At 44.8% G+C, this 22211-nt stretch overlaps 1 protein-coding gene across 2 annotated transcripts in view; it reads right to left on the bottom strand.

Moving 5' to 3' along the window:
* Positions 1-19811, bottom strand: part of Otud7a (OTU deubiquitinase 7A) — a 304503-nt gene extending 284692 nt beyond the window's left edge. The window contains exon 1 of one of the 2 annotated variants that reach the window (XM_076544154.1): positions 19654-19811. The gene's annotated coding sequence lies outside the window, so the exon portion shown is untranslated. The remainder of the gene's footprint in view (positions 1-19653) is intronic. The other variant, XM_076544147.1, reaches the window with a different exon arrangement.
* Between the last annotated feature and the right edge of the window lie 2400 nt (positions 19812-22211).

Raw genomic sequence — 22211 nt, 5'->3', positions numbered from 1 at the left:
GTATCACATGCTGGCTTACATACAGAGATTTGCATTTTGCTTGTCTATCTGCATGGTTGAGACAGGGTCTCTCAGTGGAACCATGGCTGCCCTGGAACTCTCTATGATCAGGCTGGCCTTGAACTGACAAGAGTTCTGCCTAGCTCTGTCTCCCGAGTGCTAGGATTAAAGGTGTGTGCCACCATACTCAGCCTGAGACTTACGTTTTTAATCTTCTGATGTAATAAGAAGAAAATGGACTTTCAGAAAACACAACACATCTTTTGCCTCTGTCTATTCAGCAGAGCTTTTGGATGAGCCCAAATGTTTATCAACCACAGGCTGAGAACTGCCCACTTGCCCACTGGGCTCTCTCAAGCTTTGGCACATGAATGTATGAGTCCTGACCCATCTACCCATGAATCCACTTCCCAAGCTATTTATAATTGTATAGCTCCAACACATAGGTCCACAGAATCTCTGATTTGTGCTCAGCCCTATCCTATGTCCATATTCATTATGCCTCTCATACATACAGAGCACTTCCACGACACTTACTATATAGACACACCAATAAAAGGCCCAGCCAGAGGACTGTCTCAACAAATCAGCAGATAAAGGTGCTGAAGGCTGATGACTTCAGTTCAGTCACTTGGTAGAAGAAAAGAAACGACTCCCACCTCTGACCTCTCCGAGTTCCCCTTGGACTTCATACATACCATGACGTATCCATGTCCTGGCACATACACAACCACACTAAATAACTTTAAAATTGTTCAGCCAGAGCAGACCCTCAGCCCAAAGTGTCTCCTGCTATTCAAAACCTCCAACTCAAGGAATCAACATACAAAATGGCCCACATCTTTGGGGGCCTGACAGAAACAAAAACATAGTCAGACATGCGCAGCCTATATGTAGAGGGCAGGTGAGTAAAGTAGAGGGTGGTATGGAGTGAATTTCTGAGAAAGTGCCATAGGGGATTAGAGAAGAGGGTGACTAGAGAAAAAATACTCATAGCAGGAGATAAAGGGGCCAATAAATGGGTGCATGGAGGGGAAGAAAGGCAGCTTGTGAAAAGCTATGCCTGACTTGTCCCAGAACTGACCATAGGTATGTGTCCTCTGCTCGGGGGAGTCCTAGGGAGCCCAGAGACATGACTCATTCCCATATTTCCCTAGGTATCCAGACATCAGGACAGTTGCATTTTCTACATCCTCAAATATTCTGGCTGTACAGCTGTGGAGTACAGGCTTTTCCAGATGCCTACTTATAACCTGCTGCTTCTCCATATTTGTACCAGCACCATGATGGAGTCAACCATTTGAACTGGTCCCTAGGCTCTAGAGACCCCCTGTTGACACAGATGTCAGGACGCAGACTCCCAGATTCTATGAAGCCATGGGCCACCAATTCTTCATTTCACGAGTGAGAGTCCCAATGTACTCAAGAGACCATGAGTCACTTGGGGAAAGAAGAAATACATGCTGAGATTCAGCTCATTCTCTTTTTAAGGTATGGCAGATGTATCCCAGGCAGTTAGGGAAGCTGCTCTCTCCCACCCACAAGCCACTTGGCTGGCAGGTACCCTAGAGGCAACAGGCTGAAATGCCTGCACAAAGGAGAGTCCATAGCAGGCTAGGCTGGGCCAAATCTCTCCCAGCTCTCATTCCTTAGAACTGAAGACGTCCCACTTCTGAAGAAATTCTGCAAACTTGAGGGATTTTTTTAAACATGAAACTATTTTGAGTATTAAAAAAAACACAAGTTATACTGCAAGAAAACTACAGACGGAATATAATTTGGATCCACAGATGTGTATGCACAACTGTTCATCAGAGAACACATAAAGTTGTAAGCTTCAACTCAACCCAGCAAGTTATCTCCTTGACATAAAGGATTGAATGGATGTTTACAAAGACATTTTGTGTAGAGTAGAAGAGGAAACCAACAACTGTCCACTTTGGCTGGGTTATCTCTGAGCTCAGGATGAACACTATCCCTCCCTCCCAGGAAGCATGCAACTTAACTACATAATGAGGGCAAAGCACTTGGCAACCAGTGGTAGCCCATCTTGCTACTCAGACATTATGGAAAAAACTAATAGATATACATTAATGAGTTAATGAAATTATTATAGCAGTAAATGTTCATTCAAGGTTTTATGGATTGGTTCCAAAAGTTCACTTCGATTCTAGGCACATGTGGTCACTGCAAAGCCACGTGAACTAGGCAGGGTGCTCGGTGGCCTAGGAGGAGGGGTACAGATGCCCAGTGTGGTACTTGCCTGTCTCCCTTTCCTCCAAGCTGCTGTGCAAGGAGGGGCCAGGCTGGCTCTTGGGGATGCCAAATCTCTAGTACAATAGCTTGTCTAATGTAACAGAAGGGTTTTTGTGGAGAAGCATTCAAGAGTAAAACACAACTCTACCCCAGCATTCCTAAACAATGCCCAGCCCCCATGCACATGATGACCCATTTCTCCTTCTCAAAGCACAAGGTGTCCCCAAAATTGAAAAACAAAATCCTGAACATGTACATAGTCACCCACCAGACAGCAGCTTCCCAGCATCTAGTGAACAATTTACTCCTCCACATTTTCTTTGAAAGCCTCAAAAACAATGAAAAAGGAAAGAGAGAAAGAGAAATATATTCCACCTCCAATGAATCAAGTAGACATGACCACAAACCACAAACCACTGAGCAAGCATTAGAACTGACAAAGCCAAGCAGAGACAGCAAGTCAGAGTACTCCTTGACTCCATGCAGGCAACACCCAGGTCATGCTGGAGAAAGCACCCAGGCCCTAATATAACTGGTCATTACAAGCCAGGGGGACTTGGGAGCAAGGCCACTGTGTCTGTAGACTAGACCTTGTTCAGGACAAAAGGAAGGCAATGAATGTAAAACAGAAACCTGAAGACCTGCCATGTAAACAATGTCCTACGTAAACACTGAAGCCAGGTACATGGCCTGCCTTTGGCAGGAGAAATCCATTTAGAGAAAGTGTTCTTCAGACCACAAACTGCACCCTGACCTACCTTCATCCCATCCTCATCCTCATCAAAAACCTGATCATATCAAACATTTCCTAAAGCCACTGAATCACCAGTGTGGGAAGAAAATGGGGAAGAGTAAAAGCAAACAGGAAAACACTCCAAGGAGTTAGGTCTGAAATCTTTTCAAGGGAAAAATTCTAAGAGCCAGAGGGGACGGAGGTCACTAGGAGAACATGGTCCACTGAATCAACTAAGCAGGACTCATAAAGACTCACAGAGACTGAAGCGGCAAGCACTGGACCTGCATGGGTCTACACCGGGCCCTCTGTGTGTATGTTATGGTTGTTAGCTCAGTGCTTTTGTGGGACTCCCAACAGTGAGAGTGGGTGTGTCTCTGACTCTTTGGCCTGCTCTTGGGGCTCCTTTCCTCCTGTTGGTTTCCTTATCCAGCCTCCACACGAGGACTTTTGCCTTGTTTAATTGTATCTTGTTTTGTCAGAGGACTTTTGCCTTGTTTAATTGTATCTTGTTTTGTCATGTTTGGCTGTCGTCTCTTAGAGGCCTGTTCTTTTCTAAAAAAGAAACAAATGGGGAGTGGATCTAGGGAAGTGAGGGGGGAGCTGGGAGAAGTGGACGGAGAGGAAACTGTATACAGGGTGTATTTCAATTAAAAATATTTTGGAAAAATAAGAGAATATTTCCCATTCTATTAGTTTCCTATCACCACTATAACAAATTACATGAAATGCATGGCTTTAAAACAACAACTTTATCTTGGAGTTAAGGAGGTCAGAATCTACAGTTGATCTCCCTGGGCTAAAACTGCCCTGGGCATGGCAGCCTGCCTCCAGGCTGCTCTTTTACCAATTACAGGTTTTTTCAAGGCCCCTGGCTCACGGGTCCTTTCAGGAAATGCATCATGAGCTCCCATGCCACATCTCCTTCTCTGACACTGTCATGCTGTCTTTTGTGATGACTGTATAGTCCAGGATCCTTTTCCCATCTTAAGGACTAGACTTAATCACAGCTGCATACCTTCCTTGCCAACCAAAGTGATATATTAGGACACAAATATCTCGGGGTTTGTTATTATGCCCACCACAGGAATAAACTTTTTTTTCATGTTTCCAGCTTCTAGAGGCAGCCATCACTTTGGCTTATAGTCCTCTGCCTTCAACAGTGTCAGGTACAGTTCTTTTCATGTAACCATCTTTTTGGTTCTTACTCTTCTGCCTTCCTCCACCTACCTCTATGAAAGACCCCATTGACCCACAGGGCAAATGCTTCCCATTTTATATTTTTGAAATTAATTACATAATTAATATAAATATAATTACACCATTTCCCCCTACCTTGTCTCCCTCCCATTCTGCCCATGTCCCCTTGCTCCCTCTCAAATCCATGGCCTTTTTTTCTTTAACTGTTACTGTTTTACACACACACACACACACACACACACACACACACACACACACACACACACATACACACAAATAAATATATAAGTATAACCCACTGAATCCACTTAGAGTTACTTGTATCTGTATGATTTCAGGACTGACCACTCAGTATAAGAGGCTCATCCCTTGGGAGACTGTCTCCTACTCTCAGCATTCCTTAGCTGCCTGTAGCTTTTGTTTAGGAGTGAGACCCTGTGAGATTGTCCCGTTCTATGTTAGCATTTCTACAGGTGTTGTTCCTGTTGAGATCTTGTGTAGGAAGCCACATTGTGAAGGTATCATGAGTAAATCTTTCCCATCATTTCTAGGAGACATACTCTTATAGCAGACTTCTTGGTCCTCTGGCTCTTACAATCTTTTTATCCATTCCTCCACTATGGTCCCCAAGACTTAGGTGTGAGAGTTATACTGTAGATATATCTTTTGGGGCTGGGCAGCCCAAATAAGCTGATCTCTGTATTTTGATCAGTTGTGGTTTTCTGTAATTGTCTCCCACTGTTGGAAGGAGAAGTCTCTGGTGAGGGGTGAGAGCTACCTAAATGTAATTCAGAATTATGCTGGCAACCTCCCCATTTTAAAATGAGTTAATTAGCAATCTTGATTCTATATTCAACTTGAGGTTTTCCATTCCAAGATCCTCTGTCTTGCAAGGTTAAGAGGGAAGAAATATTGACACCTTTGAGGGGCCATTATCTTGCCTAGCACATGCTCCACAGAAGAGAAAAAAATCAAAGGAGAAATTATAAACCAAACGAAGACAAAACAGAGGTTGGGGAAGAATTTAAAAATAAAAATAAATAGGATAACTGTAAAAGCCTCATGAGAAGCAAACAAATAACAGGGATAATTAGCCAAATTAACAAGTGAATAAGATGGGGAGTATATAAAATACAGAGTTCGTTAAAGAGATGACAGATACAAGACACAGGAGAAAACTTACATGTCATTAAGATTATTGCATTATTAATAGAAGAACTATCAATGATATAATACGAAAAGAACACTTCGGAAGTGAAGTGAGTTTTGTCTATTACAAGGCTGCACTACTTAGTTTAAAAGAAAGTGATACAAAAAAGGCCAGCTTCCAGTAACATCCTGGGGACATTGCTAGAACCAAAAGAAGCATAAGTATCCACAGAGAAAACATGTTAACTTTCTCCATAATAATACTCAGGAACAAAAAACAAAAGAGACATTTCCACCTAGTTTTACAGAAAATGGTATAACTTGACAACTTGGTGATCAGGCCAGAGATATTGCCATATCAGTAACAATTCTCCAAGTGGGCACCATCGTCCGCCAGAGAACGAGGGACCAGGAAACGGAGTGGGAGATGAAAATGAAGTTTCCAGTCAACACTGGACAACTGCAAGGGAAACTGAGGGAAAATGAAGACCTTAACAATTTGGTAAAACTAGTGCTAAAGAGAATGAGCTATGTGGATTTTTATGGATTTTTTTGTGTGTGTGTTTATGTCTTTCTCATTTTAATTTTTTAAAATTCTGGTTTGTTTGCTTTTTTATTTGCCTGTTATCCTTTCTTTTTTCCTTTTTCTTTCTTCCTTTCTTTTTTCTTTCTTTCTTTTTTTTTTGAGACAAGTTCTCTCTATTAGCTCTGGCTGTCCTGGAACTCACTATGTAAACCAGGCTAGACTTGAACTCACAGAGATCAGCCTGCCTCTGCCTCCCAAGTGTTAGGATACTGAAGAATGGATAAAGGAAATGTGGTATATTTTCATGATGGAGTATTACTCAGCTGTTAAAAATAATGACATCATGAAATTTGCAGGAAAATGGATGGAACTAGAAAAAAATCATCCTGAGTGAGGTAACCCAGACCCAGAGAGACAAACATGGTATGTACTCACTCATAAGTGGACATTAGGTGTAAAGTAAAGGATAATCATGCTACACAATCCACAGACCCAGAGAGGCTAGGTAACAAAGAGGGCCCAGTGGGGGACACATGAGTCTCTTTGAGAAGGGGAAATAGAAGAGATCTCATGGGTGGCCTGGGGGCAGGTGGGGCTGGGAACATGAGGGATCGGGTTGGGAGGTGGATGGAGAGGGAGAGTATTGAAAGAGTTGACTGGAATGGGGGGCGGGGTATTTTGAGGTCAAGCAGAGACCTGGTGCAAGGGAAATTCCCAAAAATCTACACAAGGATGATGCCAGCTAAGACTCCTAGCAATAGCCAGTATGTACCTGAACTGGCCATCTCCTGTGACCAGGTAAGTCTTCCAGTGGAGGGACTGGGACACCAACCCAGTCACACAACCTTTGTCCTACAGTCTGTCCTGACTATGGCATGTGCAAGGCAAGAGGTGGGGTGGTGGGCGGGATGTAAGGGTGACACAGAGATTGTAGGAATGACCAACCAATGACTGGTCCAGCTTCAGACCCATGTGAAGAGAGTGATCCAACCCCTAAGGCCATCCCTGACCCTGTCTGGAGTGCCAGGACCTAGAGGCTGGATGGCTCAGAGACCTAGGATAGAAGCAAACACTATTAGAGGGGAAAAATGAAAAAAAATATCATGGAATTGGATGGGTGGGAAGATGGGGAGGAGCTTGGAAGAGATGGGGGAGGGGTGCCAACCATGATCAGAATATATAGTATAAATTTTCAATTAAAAAAAGAAAACAACCTAAGAACAAGTAGCCAGTAAGTGAGGTTACCTGACAGATAAGGCAGGTTATTCAAAATGTAAGAATTTATAAATTATAAAATAAGGGAAATAGATGGGAAGCCAAACAAAGAGTTGGCTTGCATATTAGTCCTCTTCCGAAGTGAGTCTATACCAACTTTAAAAACAAGCAGTCAGCAAACAACAAGCACCAGTTGGCAATGGCAAAAAAAAAAGAAAGAAAGAAAGAAAGAAACCACACAGGCATTGAGGTATCCCAGATATTTTTCCTAACTTCATAGTGAATGAATGGAGACTGGGGACACACCCCAATCCATCCACTTCCTTTCCTTTCTGACCACCTGGATATCTTCTCTGTGGCCAGAGAGGGAGAGGATACAATTTCTCACACCCAGAGGGGTCTGCTGCAGGAGCTACCACTGGCGGAGGGGGAACTAAGTAATGGCAACCACAGGCTGCAAGATAAATCAAGGAAGGGATATTGTAGAAAATTTTATGTTCCAAGAAATAAGATACTTAGCTTAAATGAAAAAACCCACATAGCTAAATAAAGCCAAAATTTAACTGCATACTTTTTAATTTAAAATAACATATTTCTGGACTAAAAATATAATAATCTCCAGTAAGTACTGCATGAGTCTGTATGTCTCAACATGAAAAACTAACACATACATAGGCATCCATAAGATGATTCTAGAAATATGTATAAGGAGTAATGACCTGTGTTGCATCTTGGTAGAAAAATGGGGACCCTATCTCATAAAATGATACATTTTACTACACATTTACTTTTTAAAAAAATTTAAACCAAAAAAAAAAAAAAGCCGGGCGCTGGTGGCGCACGCCTTTAATCCCAGCACTCGGGAGGCAGAGCCAGGCGGATCTCTGTGAGTTCGAGGCCAGCCTGGGCTACCAAGTGAGCTCCAGGAAAGGCGCAAAGCTACGCAGAGAAACCCTGTCTTGAAAAACCAAAAAAAAAAAAAATTAATCTTCTAATTTGTGCCAATGTTTTTCATGGGGTAGAGGGAGGATGAACAGGCAAAGGACAAAGAGAGCAATCAGTGTGGCTTTGCTTCATGGCACTCTGTCCCTGTCCATGCTCCTGCCCCGCCTGTACACAGAAGGACCTACTGAAGGCTGTGGGGTCCGGGAAGCTGTGTCCTAGTTACATCTTGGTGGATGTAAGTACTTCTTAAAGGAGCCACTTAAAAGTTCCCCTGTAACAGACGATTATACTCAAAATACTAAGAGAAAGTGGGGCTCACCCAGAACCACCTTCCTAATATGGCTGTACTCTGCCCCCACACACCACGTTTACTATTTAATCTATGTAAAAGCTCAACCCATGATGCACACTGGACAATGTGTGCACAATCCTTTAGTGTGCTACCTAAAACACAAAGTCACAGGCAGATTCTGCATTGGCTGAAGGGTCTGGACTGTCCTTTCTAAGTCTATAATCTCTTGATCGTCTTGGAGAAGGGGCTTGCTGGACTCACTCTGGAGCACCAGTCTCGATGGGGCTCATGCCTAGTGACCACTGTCCCCTCCCATTTCCCAGGTCACCTCTCTAAGAGTTGCCAGCAAGGAGCTGTTTATTACCCTTTCATCATCCTCACAGCAACAGCCTGCGAAATGGCCAGCCCTCTCCTTTTGATGGACAGGTCTTACTACCATTTCTTGAACCAAGTTGCCTTATTTCTCCAGCAGGGAAGTAATTGCCTGAAGTGGTTTGGCTCTGGCCAAAGAGGAGCTGGGAAAGTAATCAACCGTACCTGACAAGTGCTGCCTTAGACCTGCTGTCACCTGCAAGGGGGGTGCCATATGTCAGAGACACTGAGCACAAATGGAAGGTGATCCATGTGTGGGATGGTGGGTCCAAGTGTCTCATCCAGGTCTGGCCCTGGGGTTCATGAGCTTCTCTCTGGGAATCTGAGTGTACACCCCCTCCAGACACTGTGAAGACAGTCTGGAAGGACAATGAGCCTATCTGAGAGAAATCCAGGACCCAGTGAGAGCAACGAAAGGAACAAATAGAGTCAGGGCAGGCAGGGTGGAGCCTCAGATAAGACACTGACCCACTCAAGGTACTGAATGTGGGGGTGTAGCTGGCAGACACTCGTTGGCAATGCACCCGGAAATGATCAGGATCAGCAGGTAAGAAATGGGGCTCCTTAAGTATCACCAGCCAGAGACTGAGGGACATGGTAACTGACAGAGAGAGTGTGAAGAGACACAGCTGAAGGAATGTTGGCCTCACACCCTCCTGGCTCCACAAAACTGCCTCTGGGGCTGTGCATAGCTGACCTTGGCCTACAGTCAGCAATGAAGCCTACCACCATTCTCTCAGGCCACTCTCCTCTGAGCCGTCCCAGCCAAGGTAAGGTGTCTGCTAACACATGTCGCCTGACAACTCTACCCAACCCTTTTACTTCCCCTCCAGGTTTTGATCATTGCTTCTGAAAGGCATCTAGAAAAACGAGAACATTGATAAACAGGTTTCTGGGATGTTCGGTTTTATATCATGTACAAAGTACAGCCAGGAATTAAAACGGAGAAATGAAAGTTGAGATTGGAAGGGTCCATCTCCTTCTAACAGTATAGCCAGAGGGTCTGAGCCCTGCCTATATATCCCATGGGGCCCAACATTCCACCTCTCTATGTTCTGCCCATTTGAGGCCTTCATATACAGCCTCTCCACTACCCCAAAGCAACCCAAATGTTAGGCTGTGTCTTCTTACATCTGTGTCACCACTGCTGATGAGACAGCCAGACACTTGACTGTGATGTTGTTCCTGCTGTGGGTTCAGTAGCTCTATGAATTCAAATGGGTGGTCCCACCATGGTAGGGAACAGATAGCTAAATTAGGAAGAAAGTGTGGTGATATATTGTGTACCCTAATAAAATTTGCCTGAAAATCAGAGGATAGAACAAGCCACTAGATTAAATATAGATGCCAGGGAGCAGTGGCACACCCCTTTAATCCTAGCACTTGGGAGGCAGAGATCTGTCTGGATCTCTGTGAATTCAAAGCCACCCTGGACTCCATGAGATTGACTCAGGCTAGGAGAGAAACAGAGTCAGGCAGTGATCACACACACCTTTAATCCCAGCACTTGAGATCCCATGCCTTTGCTTGGAAAGTACACACACCTCTAATCCCAGGACGTGATGGCTGGGCAGAGAAAGGTATATAAGGTGTGAGGAGACAGGAACTAGAAGCCTTTTTTGGCTGAGGAAGCTCATTCAGCTAGAGGCCAATTGGCTGAAGCCTTTCCAGGTTGAGGAGTCCTAAAGGTAAGACGTGGCAGTGGCTTGTTCCTTTGTCTCTCTGATCTTTCAGAAAAAAAAATTTATTAGGGTACATAATATATCACCACAAGAAAGGATATGAATACTTCATGCTTTGGGGTGAAGGGAGTATCTCAGTTTGATCCCAGACTGCTCCTAGGTGCACCCAGAGCAGCAGGCCTGAGGCAGAAAGAACTATGAACTCTCCATTCTGAAAAAGGGCTCCTCTGTAGAGACCGTGGTATTGAACAATGTGCCCTTAGTTCACTGCAATGAGCACAGTGCATATATCACACTGCTATTAACTATAGTTACCAGGTTTTATAGTAGCACTGTTCAATGCAAATGTTTTTATGCTAACTCTATATTATTAAATCATATAATATCATAATCTGGTCAAATTGTGACAGTTTTACTAGTTCATCTCACAGATGTCTCCCAATTTCTGTCTTAAGAAGTCCAACTTCCTGTCTTCCTGTCTTTGCTACTGTACAGGAAGGGAAGCTCTTCTTCTCTTCCTATCCTCTTGTTACTTCTCTGTTACCTTTGAAAGTTACATGGACGTTCGTAAGGTCAATGTTTTCCAACCTCACAATCATCTGCTGTTATTTGTCCTGTTGGGTACCTAGTCTAATGTCAACACCTCCAGCATGGTACTCAGATACAGGCATTTTTAAAGCATGCACATGGATCCCAACTTACATGAAGGATTCTGCTTGACCCTCCAGAAAGGCAAGACAGCACACCCCCGCCCCCGCCCTCTCTCTCTCTGTATGTGTTTATATCAAGCAGGGAGGGAGGTCTAGCAACAGGAAGCACATTCTTCCCTGTTGGGGAGATTCTAAGCATTAGAATTTACTATGTTTTTTCTTATTTTGTCTGTTTGGTTTTTGAGACAGACTCTTATCATATTTAGCCAAGACTGGCCTAGAATTCACTGTGTAGCCTCAAATTCATGCTCCTCTTAACTCAGTCACTAAATACAGGCATGTTCACTGTCCAGATGCCACCCTTTTTATACAGGCTGAATATCTCTAATCTGAAAATCAGAAATGCTCCAAAAATCCTCAGTGATTTTAGTGTGGACACAACACTCAATGCAGAAAACTCCATACTGAGCCTCATGCAATGGGCTTCGAGTGCAAATACAGTGTCCTGAAAGTACTGCTTAACATTACCTTCAGCCTGCATGTGTAAGGTGTACACAAAATAGAAAGGAATTCTGGGCTTGGGCTTGGGTCCTACGCCTAAGACATCTTATTATATGTAACTCAATGTTCCAAATCTGAAAAGCATTCCAAACACTTCCTGTCTCAACATTTTCAGATAAGGGATTCTCAACCTGTCTAAAGTCAACCTAATTGATCATTTTAATGAGTCACAACATTGCCGTCTGTTCTTCCATTACATTTCTTTTTTTCCCTAAAGGACTGTTTCAGATATGACTCATTTATGTGACCTTCCATTGTCTCTTTCATAACATTAATGTTTACCATTCAGTAAACTGCTGTGTCTTATTACAAAAAACAAACTATAGTGTAGTAAGTTGTCTCATTAAACAGATAGAGCTAATGTTCCCTGTGGATACATATAACATTTGAGACACATGGAATGGAAATATGATGCACACTCTGTTTTTTTATGCCACCTAAACAAAACTTTGCTTGCTACTGTACTGGGAGTTAAGGTTCTAAGCATCTCAAATTTTATATGAACAACATTTTCAACTACTATGCTTCTGGACTCATGGGAGCCAAGCAATTCTAGAAAGAATAATTAAATTTCTAATTTCAATTCCCATAGGGCTACTGAATGCACTTAACAAACATGAGCTGGGAGCCTGTTCTGAACAAGGTGCCTCTGAGATGTAATAAGGCCTCTCTGATGGGTCTAACAACCAGTAGGAGGAATGAATACTAGCCACACAACTCATTGCTAATTGTAAGTACTCATTCTGATGCGTGGTATGTCCCCCATCTCTTAATGTGGCAACAAATAAATATTTTTAAGAGATATCTATTTTCCTTACATTCTAACAGCAATGTGTCCAGCTTTCCTTACCCTGATTAGTCAGCACTTTGGGAAAACCAGGAAATTATTTTTTGTATAGAATCATGGAGTTGGATGGGAGAGATACATCCCTTTGTGTATACATGTGAAATTAAGACTTATAAAGTATTTCTAAAGTGGGATTCATTCAGAAAGCAGGCTCTTGGTTAGTCTCCCCCATGCCAGGGGCTAGGCCCTCCAGATAGACTCTACAGGCAAAGAAAGAATGTGATGTAAATGTCACAGTACACTGACCTTCCTCCAACAATCTCCACCTGCGAAGCAATGGGATGACTCAGGAAATCCATTTCTTCCTGGACTCCTGACGCCACACACTGCCTACCATACTACAAATGGGATAAGTCGACTCTGGTGGAAGAATCTCACGGCTGAAGGGAGGAGCCTAGACACAGACAGCATGATCTGTTTGATGAGCTAGAGTCAAGCAGGCCCTCAAAGTCAGGTAGAGCTGAGAGCCAAGGTCACATACAACATGTCAGACAAGAGGAGCTTTACAAAGGGATAATCAAGAGGGATGTGCAGAAGAGAGATATATCCCGTATCCCAAAGACAAGGCCATCTTTGCAACCCACTTCAGCCTTTCAGTTTCACTATTCCAAATTATGCTTGCACAGCAAAATTAAACAGGAAGCCACAGAATTATCCTTCAAAATAAGTAACAGAACTCACAAAGTGTCTGCAGCCTTCTATGTGAGTCTATGTCACTGCAGAAATGGCATAAGACCACTGTGCCTTCACTACAGTCAAGCCCATAACAAGGGGTTAGAGAGCATCCTGAAACACCAACACTGCAAGCAAATATACTCAAGGTGGAGTAGTGGATGTATACCACCACCCCAGGGGAAAACGACAAGTCCATCCTGCCTGCATCTGTTTTCAGGATTCCACCTTCAGGATGCCGGTCCTTACTCCTCACCTTCTAGCTTTTCCTGTGAAAGACTAATCAGCTCTAAGAGCAGAAAAGAGTGTTCAAGAATGATCCCAATCAGTGAAGTTCTCCGGGTCTGCTATCCCTGTGACCAGCAGCATCCAGTGAAGGAGGAACAGTCTGATCCTCAGAGCTCACCATCCCCTCTGATTTCAAAGAATTGCAAGGACTGTTAACAGAGATGGCTACTAAGAATTGCTCAGCCACAGAAGACTTTTTAAACTTACTACACTTTCTAAACTTCAGGGGAAAAAAAGCAAGTCAAAACAATTCATCCAAGCAATGCTTTGAATTAGAAGTAAAAACTGACAGAATCAATGAAGGAAGGGGAGAAACTGGGCTAGAGTTGAGACACACATCCTTCTGGGGTCTTTGATGGAGTTAAAGACTAAATAATTAGACTTCAAGTTTTCCTTAGTTATGATAAAAAGGTAAATTAGGTATAAAACTTTAGACTCACAAAGATAAAATAGGATTGTTTCTAAATTTGACAAATACAAATGGACTGGATTTTATCATCCTTGTAATTCTTGATAACTGTTTTTGTTGTATATAATTTTAGTATGTTGAAGTAAAAACCTTCCTTTTTAATTAGACAAAAGGGAAGAAATGTGGACTATTCCTTTACACTGTGTGAATATATGTTACTGAGATTGGTTTAATGAAGAAGCTGACTGGCCAATAGATGGACAGGTAGAGGTTAGGCAGGACTGGCAGACAAAAAGAGCGTGTGAAGAAGAAGAGGAGGAGTCTTGGGAGTCCCGAGGAAAAGCAGAGGAAGCAGGAAATGAACTTGCCATACTGAGAAAAGGTACTGTGTGGCAGAGCATAGATAAGAAATATGGGTTAATTTAAAATGTAAGAATTAGCTAGTACAAGTCTAAGCTATAGGCCAAGATTTACAATCAATAATAAGTCTCTATGTGGTTATTTGGGAACTGGCTGGCAGGAAAGAAAAGGTTGACTACAATATCCCAATTAATACATTTTAAAAACAAAAAAAATCGCTACATATGTTGTGGGTATTGATAGAATGTTTTAATGTTTGAAAATTATAAATGTGATTGTGTTGTTCACACTTCAGCAATATTGCTGTGGTTTAAACATATTTTGATTTTTCCTCAAATACTCATACTAGAAAGCTGGCCTTCAGTGTGGAAGTGTAATGTGGTAGAATTATAAAGAGGTGAGACCTGGAGCAAGATAAAGGGTGATAAGATCATTGAGTTACTTCCTTCAGAAGAGGTTAATACAGAGCTCAGGGAGACAGGGAGTTCTCCAGAGAGCAGGTTGTTATTAAGCGAGCTTAGTCCATGCTCTTGTCACCTTCTGCCACACTGCCAGAGAGCCAAGGGTGCCCCCACCACAGGGCACTTGATCTAAAACTTGTATCCTCTAAAACCATAAGCCTCCTTTGTTTTTAACATTTCTTATCAAGCTTCAGATATTTTACGACAGTGACAGAAAACAGACAGACAAACAACACACTAGTTTCAAGTCTCAAATCATCATTGAAGGAACTGAGAAGAAATGGACTGTAACCATGGTGGAGACTTTGAACTTCTGAATCCAAGGATATCCTATCAGTTTCAGGAGTGGACATAGTAGAGGCTAGGGAAGAACGGTCCCAAAGCATGCCCTGGGAAGCCTTTTTCCAACGTGCCTGATACAGGTACTGAGTTGAACAAACTGTCTGGGGTACAAACTCCCATTACCTTGGGGAGGCACATAAAACTGGGGTCTTCTCCAAAGGCTCAGCCTGCCAAGCTGGCATTTGGAACAGGTCTCTGTGATTATGTCAGGCAGCCTCCTTCCAAGTTGCTTTCAAACCTCGTCCAGTAAAGGAGGAACTTCACACAACCTCATCATAGTATGGGTAGATATCCCAGAACCACATGAAAGTGCAATAAGCTAATAAAATGAATGAAATTGAAAAGACAAGAAAAGGAGTTGAAAAGGTCTAATTTTATGTTTCATAAATCAAACACAGTATCTCACTCATCTATATTTATTCAGTCATCACATTTCCACAGCATTGGAAAGGAAAACTAGGAAAGTATGAACTATGCTCAAATAGGAGATATTTTCTTGGAAAGAAAAACTCAATCCTTTGAACTTAGAAAATGGGTCTAGTTAGTTTAAAGGGAAAGAGGTGCACATAAACGTGTGTTAGCATCAGTGTGTGCTTTATTCTCAGAGAATGAAACAGTTACAGCAAAGAGCAAGAGCAGCAAGAGCTGGGATTGTGTGGCGTTACCAGTTTTACCAGATAAGGATTTGGGGACACGGGAAGCCAAGTGTTTCCCTTTGTCACGAAGAACCTGGGGCATGATCAAGTCACAGAGTGGCTGGCTGGAAGTTGATGCTATCTACAAGCCAGGCAGCGAAACACACCGCCACCACACACTCAAGGGGACAGGTCACATCCAGCCCTTCCCTAGATTTTTTTTTTCTTCTCCCATACAATACATCCCAACTGCATTCTCCCCTCTCTCCACTCTTCCCAGCCCCTCCCCAACCTCCCTTCGATTCCCTTCAGCAAAGAGCAGGCCTCCCAGGTATATCAACTGAACACAGCATAACAATAAGTCTAGGCACAAACCCTCATATTTTAAGACATTTGTAAACCATCTCACCTGCCTGTTACTATAAATGGTTAAGAAGAATCCTACCATCAAGTGTAACAAAGGTGGCTTCTCCTTACACTGTTTTGTCATGTCTGTGGCAAGACCATCTGAGTTTGACACACAAACCTCCTGGGGACGCAGCAGTCTATCAACAGGCAGATACTCTTTGTGGGGTTCAAAATATTTTAAGATGAATTATAAAAGAGACCTTTATGCTTCATTTCCACTTAAATGCCTGAGGGTTTCTAGTTGTGTAGAATTCTCTCTGGCCACCTTCAGTGGCAATAGCTTTGTAAGTGATTTGGTGGCCTTTGTTTTTAATGTTTAGTGGCACTTCATCCATGGCCATCTACAGTGCCAGAGTAAAAAGCCTGGCCCAGCAGAAAGCTAAAAACTATGACATTACCATTTGCCCCCCGGAAACCAGTAATTTGTTCTTCCAGGCGGTTTCAAAAGAGTAGTAGCTGTGCTTAGTCAGGGTACCTGGAGCAGTCTCCAATAAGGTGTCCATCAAACTTTCCTTCCAAGGCATGAGAAGGCCCTTTTGTAGGTGGGATCCACCAGGAGTCTTTGGTGTTCAGTAGCACAGCTGATCCCCTCAGTAGTTATGGAAGCCCTGGGCCATGCCCACAGGAGCTCCCTAAGCCTCAAGCAGACAATGGCAGCCTGAGTTCACTGCCCACGAGGCACAGCCTCTCAGAAACCACATGGCTGAATTGCTGGAGGCATGCATGGCGGCCATATCAACCACACTAAGGTGAAAAGTAGTTGCTTACTTTCTCCTGTTCTCATTTTCTAGGGGACCAAGTTGAACATTGATTAAGCATTTGCTCTTCTCCATCACAAAGACCTTGGGGCTAATAACTCTGCCAAGGAGGGTAGGGAGGTTCACCCGGGAAGTGACACAGCACAGAGAACCAGGGTTTGCTCAGTTAGAAATGAACACCGAGGGCAACTGCTACTGTTACGAGTAGAAGGTTTCCAAGGGGGGCTTTGTGCTCTCACCAGCACACAGGACTGCATGTCCCTGAGGACGACTCTTCTCTCCAAAATAACATCCCTGAAATCAATGAATCCTCAGCCTCAATATGTGCTAAGGACCAACAACCACCCTTCAAAGATGGGCAATTACAGAAATCTCACACTGAAGACCTCGACCTCTCAAAAGCGGATCTTCTCCAGTCTCCATTTCTTGGGCACACAGTGGGGGAGGGCGCGCACGCGCGCACACACACACACACACACACACACACACACACACACACACACACACTCGAACCACCCACCCAACATACACTCTTGGTAATCCCACCCCAAAAGTCTGGTAGAGGCACAGGCAAGCCACACCTAGCACGCCCCCTGCTGGCCTGGCAGGAGCTGACTCAGCCTTTATTCTATGGACCTAAATCATGGATGAATGACCTTAAAATCCAGAGGGACAGACAAAATGACAAGGTAAGGCAATTTGGGTTTCTTAGAAATGAAGGGCATAATACTCAACCTAAACACATTTCAAGTATGTTTTCAAAATGTTACAGGAAGTAAGTAACTAGTCCCTAAAAATCTAGAGGAAATAATTGCTGTTACATATTCGTGAGTATTACAATGAATAAATAAAAAAGTGAATATTTTGACAGGTCTACAGGTGGAAACAATTGATTAAAAAAGAGGCCACCATGGTTTTACAGACTCCATTTTCACATCCCAGAACGCTAAAACCACTCACCACCAAAGGTACTTTAAATACAGAAGAATCTTGGCACTATAGACAAGCACAAGGCAACCAACCTGTGTAAGAAAAACCACGGAAAAGTACTGCAGGAGACCAGTTTCACTACAGAGCTTGTTCACCCAGCATGCCGATGTGAATAAGTTTGACATTATCAAGAAATCAGAGACTATGGTATGCCCGCTTCTCACCCCCTGGTAGCTGTCCCTCTCTTCCTCCAGCAAGGAGGGGGACCTCAGAATTTACTTCCCAAGGGAACACCTGCTACCTCAAATCTAGGTATAGTTGAGATTAGTACCTGTCCAGACTCCATGCAACAATGCTTTACATTCACTACCACCCTGGACATCAAGGGCCCACAGTAATCACTACTTTCAGGGTTCAAAAGCTTCACATTTACAGCCAGATTCAAACCTTCCTGTGGCATATGGCATTAAATTCCTTGCAACCCCAATATGATCACACTAATAATTTAAGGCATCCTTATTTTAACCAATTAGGAGGTGTCATTAATTATTAAATACAAAAACATCAATACTTTTGTCTCTTATTAGATATCCTTTTGATACAACAGGCTTAAGTAGGTTTTCAGATTGTCTTGGGAACTAGCTTTTGTCTGTTCCCATAAGAGCAGATACTAATGGCACACTCAGATAATCAAATGACGGCTTGCTGCTGGCATTTGTAGAGGAATTTTCCCCCAGAACTTGGTGTGCTGTGTAGATGTCCAGCTTTCACATTCCCTGAGCGCTTTGGAGAGGTCTTGGGGTCTGGTAGGACACACCACTGCTGGAAGAGCCCTAGAGAAACCAGCACCCTTTGCGGTGGGGGGCGGACCTCTCTCAGGCACACCCTAGAAGGGGATGTTGGTGAAGGAGGAGCCCTGCAGATTCACCTGAAGCAATCAAGGCCTGCGGAGACTTAGGCCCCATTGTCTATCTTTGCCTGGACACCACATTAAATAAATCATTTAAAAAAAAAAAAGTGTTTCTCTCACAGGTCACTTTCATTTATGGAGATAAGGCAAGGTGCAAGCATGTAAGTGCTAGACACGACGGATCTGTGTGCTCTGGATCAGCTGATTTCCAGACCTGTAGGGACACATGTCCTTTCAGCCACTCTTAAATGGACTAATTTTCAAGCCAACAGAATAAAAACTGCACTTATATGAGTTTGGGGGTTTTGAGTGCAGAGAAGGCAGATCCATTCGATGGCTAAGATTCTCAAAGAGCTGCAGTAGCTGCACCGGTCGGGAGGAGGGTACACTTGAGCGGTTATGTCCAATGAAGGAAAGTTTTAGTTAATGATGACATCACTGACATCTCCCAAATTTAAAGGAGCACTTAAAGCACAGCAGATACAATTTTTCCCCTCCAGTGAGGAGATACTAGGGAAGGCCTCTGGGTTCAGAGCCAAATTGCATCAATCGTTTCGCGGCTGTCCAGCCAGACCCAGAGAAACCACCAGCGAGAGGTGCGCGGGGCCACGGTGACCCACGCAGCCATAGCCCCTGTGCAAGCCAGCGGCCTCGCGCGCCGCTCTAGACCGGCCCTGCCCTTCGGACCCCCGACGCGCCCCCCACGGACCGAGGGCCCAGTCCCCGCGCGCTTGTCATCACGTTCCAGTGCGGAACCGCGAAAAGGGCCAGGAGGCAGCTACCCGAGCCAACGGGAGCGCCGCGCCCTGCCCGCGCCGGGCTAAAGCCGGAGCCGGTGGCCGTGGCGCCCACGGGATCCTAAACGGATCCCGCAATGCAGACGCGCAGCGAGCCCTGCGCCCCCCGTGCCCTGCGGCCCCGGCCCCGCGCCCGCTCGCCTCACGGCCGCGGCCGAGCCCAGGGCGACCCCCCACGCCGCGCTCCCCATCGCACCTGCCCGGGGCGCCCGGCCCCGCCGCCCTCCCGGCAGCACCGCGGCCAGCGCCGCTCACCTGCCGCGCCGCCCGCCGGTCCGCCCGCAGCGCCGCAGTCGCCGCTAGCCGACTTCCATCTTCCCTGGCTTCGGGAAAACCAGATCAGCTGTTCCGCTCGCTCGCGCCCAGCCGCGGCCCCCTCCCCAGCTGCCGCGCGGCTCCCGGGCCTCTCCTCCCCCGCCTTCCTGGCTGCGCCGCGCTCCGCCCCCCGCGCCCCTCCGCTCCGCCCGCGGTCGCGCGCCGCGCCCGCCTCCCGGCTCCGCCCGCGGCCCCGAGGCGCGCGCCCTGCCTTGACGTCACCGCCTCCACCGCGCCCCGCCCCCGCCGAGGTGGTGCGGACGCGGCAGCGCGCGTGCTCGCCGCCACCGTTGGCAGCGGTCGCACGGAGCTCTTCGAGGGCGCGCTGGGACCCGCTGTGCCCCCGCGCACGCGCTCCCATGCCTGCTGCCCCTTAGGGTGTAGCCTTTAGAGATCACCCCCGGACTACCGAAAGCGCCGCTTGCTCATCCTGCCTCTCTTGGTCTGCATTCACCTCTGTTCTTTTCCTATGGGCTGGCTCGCTTTTCCTAAGCACCCTAAACTTTCGCTGGTCCATTCATTCGGCCTCCGCTCCGCTTCCCACGCCCTTTTGACCTTCCCCTGTTTCTTTTCCCCTTAATAATGTCTACATGACTGTTTAGGACTTTTCTCGGTCCGATACCAACTGGTGCCGCTGCTCTCTGCCCTCTCATGTAACCAACCCTCTTGGGGTAGCCTTTTCCTGTTAGGTTCAGAGCTGGGCGTTTCCACATTCTTGGTCCCTTGTTCAAGAAATTGAAAAAACGGTGCACAGGGATTGCAAAGTAACAACAAAACTAAGTGCAAAGCCATAGTACAAATCAGAAATGTATACAGTGGAGTGATAGCGGGCCACATCAGTGAGCCCACTCAAAGGCCCGGATTATTTGGAGGGTTCATTCTATGGGCTTTCAGAGAAGGAGCCATTTGGTTGCTAAAGGATGTAGCGTCAGTGGTTCTCTGTTTTGATTGACAGAGCGGATTATGTAAGCCGTTTGTCGCTATGCAAGTCCTTTCCTATAATGTGTTTGATTTTAATCATATGCACACCCAACTATGCATAGTCATACGATGGTTAAGTAGTGTATTCTTCCTAAAAGTTCACTGAGAGCACAGTTTCCTTATTGTGCATGCGCACAAAAACTAGTTCAGGCTGGATCAGGGGGACCCCATTCTTATACCCTAGTATAACTGGAGTATGACTGAAGAGAAACTGTCAGTGTCTAACGGTCTTTACTGGAAGGAAAAACCTATTCCCTTGTTTACAGTGGGTTGTGAATACCGCTCCATGCAGGTGAGTGTTCTAGGTCGCTAACAGGTTACTAGTGCATTCTTAGGAGAAGGATGTACGTAACCAAACGAAGTTCCAAATTGCTAAGCTATGCACTATGCATATCCTCAACTTCCCTGAGAGACTTTTCTCCATAATTTACTAGGGAGTTGAAGATCAGTCTTTGAACTGCTTGTGCTGTGTAGGGATCTAAAGCTGAATAGGGCAAAATCCTCTAGCCGATTCTGTAGTTAACGCTGTTATATCTTCCGAGCCTCCACTAGTGAACGCCCAGAAAATTTCTTAGGCTGCTGGTCCAGGGACAAACAGATGACTCCTTTTGCCTGTTTTGTCAATCCTGGCGGCAGCTGTTGATGGAGCATCATTTGCAATTGGAGTTGTTGGGTTCTGAAGACATAAACTGTATAATTATGGAGAAGAGGAAGGCTAAGAGTGAACCAAAGAATCAGGGAGATTATAGGAAAAGGAAAGGGTACTACAATGCCCAGGACTTTGAGGTTGAAAGGATATGTTTTCTATTGTATTGGATTTCCCCAGATTTGTCTTAACATACAAATTTGCTATTTGATTCTTGGAACTTCAGTTCAAAGTTTTCCTTCTTGGCTCTGGTAGTTTTCACGGGAAATGTCCTGTATAAGTTCATAGATTTGACACTTGGTCACCAGTTTGTGGTGGTTTGGAGATGGTAGAGAACCTTAGGAGGTGGGTGGTGCCTTGCTGAGGAAGTGTGTCACCGATGGCACACTTGGAGGATTTATGCCCCCCCTTCCCTTTTCCTTCCAGCTTCCCCCTCTTCCCCCACCTCTTGCATGTGGATGAAAATGGGACTAGCCAGCTTCCCGCTTCTGCTGCCATGCTTACTCTGCCCCATTGCCACACTTCTCCACAGTGATGGATTCGATCCCTCAGGAACCATATGTTAAAAGAAACCTGCTCTTCTTTTAAGTTGCTTTAGGTCATGGTATTTCTACCACAGCAAGAGAAAAGTAACTAATAAATTGACCAAGCATCACATTTTTCTCTTGAAAAGGCCAAATGTTGTCTTAGGTCCAATTGAACAAGGGAAGCTCATTCCTAGATCAGCTGAGTAGGCAGAAAGGAAGTCCTTGGGATAGACAAACAGTTGACAAAGCCATTAAGGAATAAATCCTTGGATAATATCAAATCTACATTCCTTCATGAGCAGGGTCTGTTTTTCCTTTATTTGGTCTTCTATATCTAATAATCA

This window comes from Peromyscus maniculatus, chromosome 1 (genome assembly GCF_049852395.1).
Source record: "Peromyscus maniculatus bairdii isolate BWxNUB_F1_BW_parent chromosome 1, HU_Pman_BW_mat_3.1, whole genome shotgun sequence".
In the NCBI taxonomy this organism is placed as follows: Eukaryota; Metazoa; Chordata; class Mammalia; order Rodentia; family Cricetidae; genus Peromyscus; species Peromyscus maniculatus.
The sequence above is the reverse complement of the archived record's forward strand: the minus strand, read 5'-3'. Positions and strand labels throughout refer to the sequence as shown.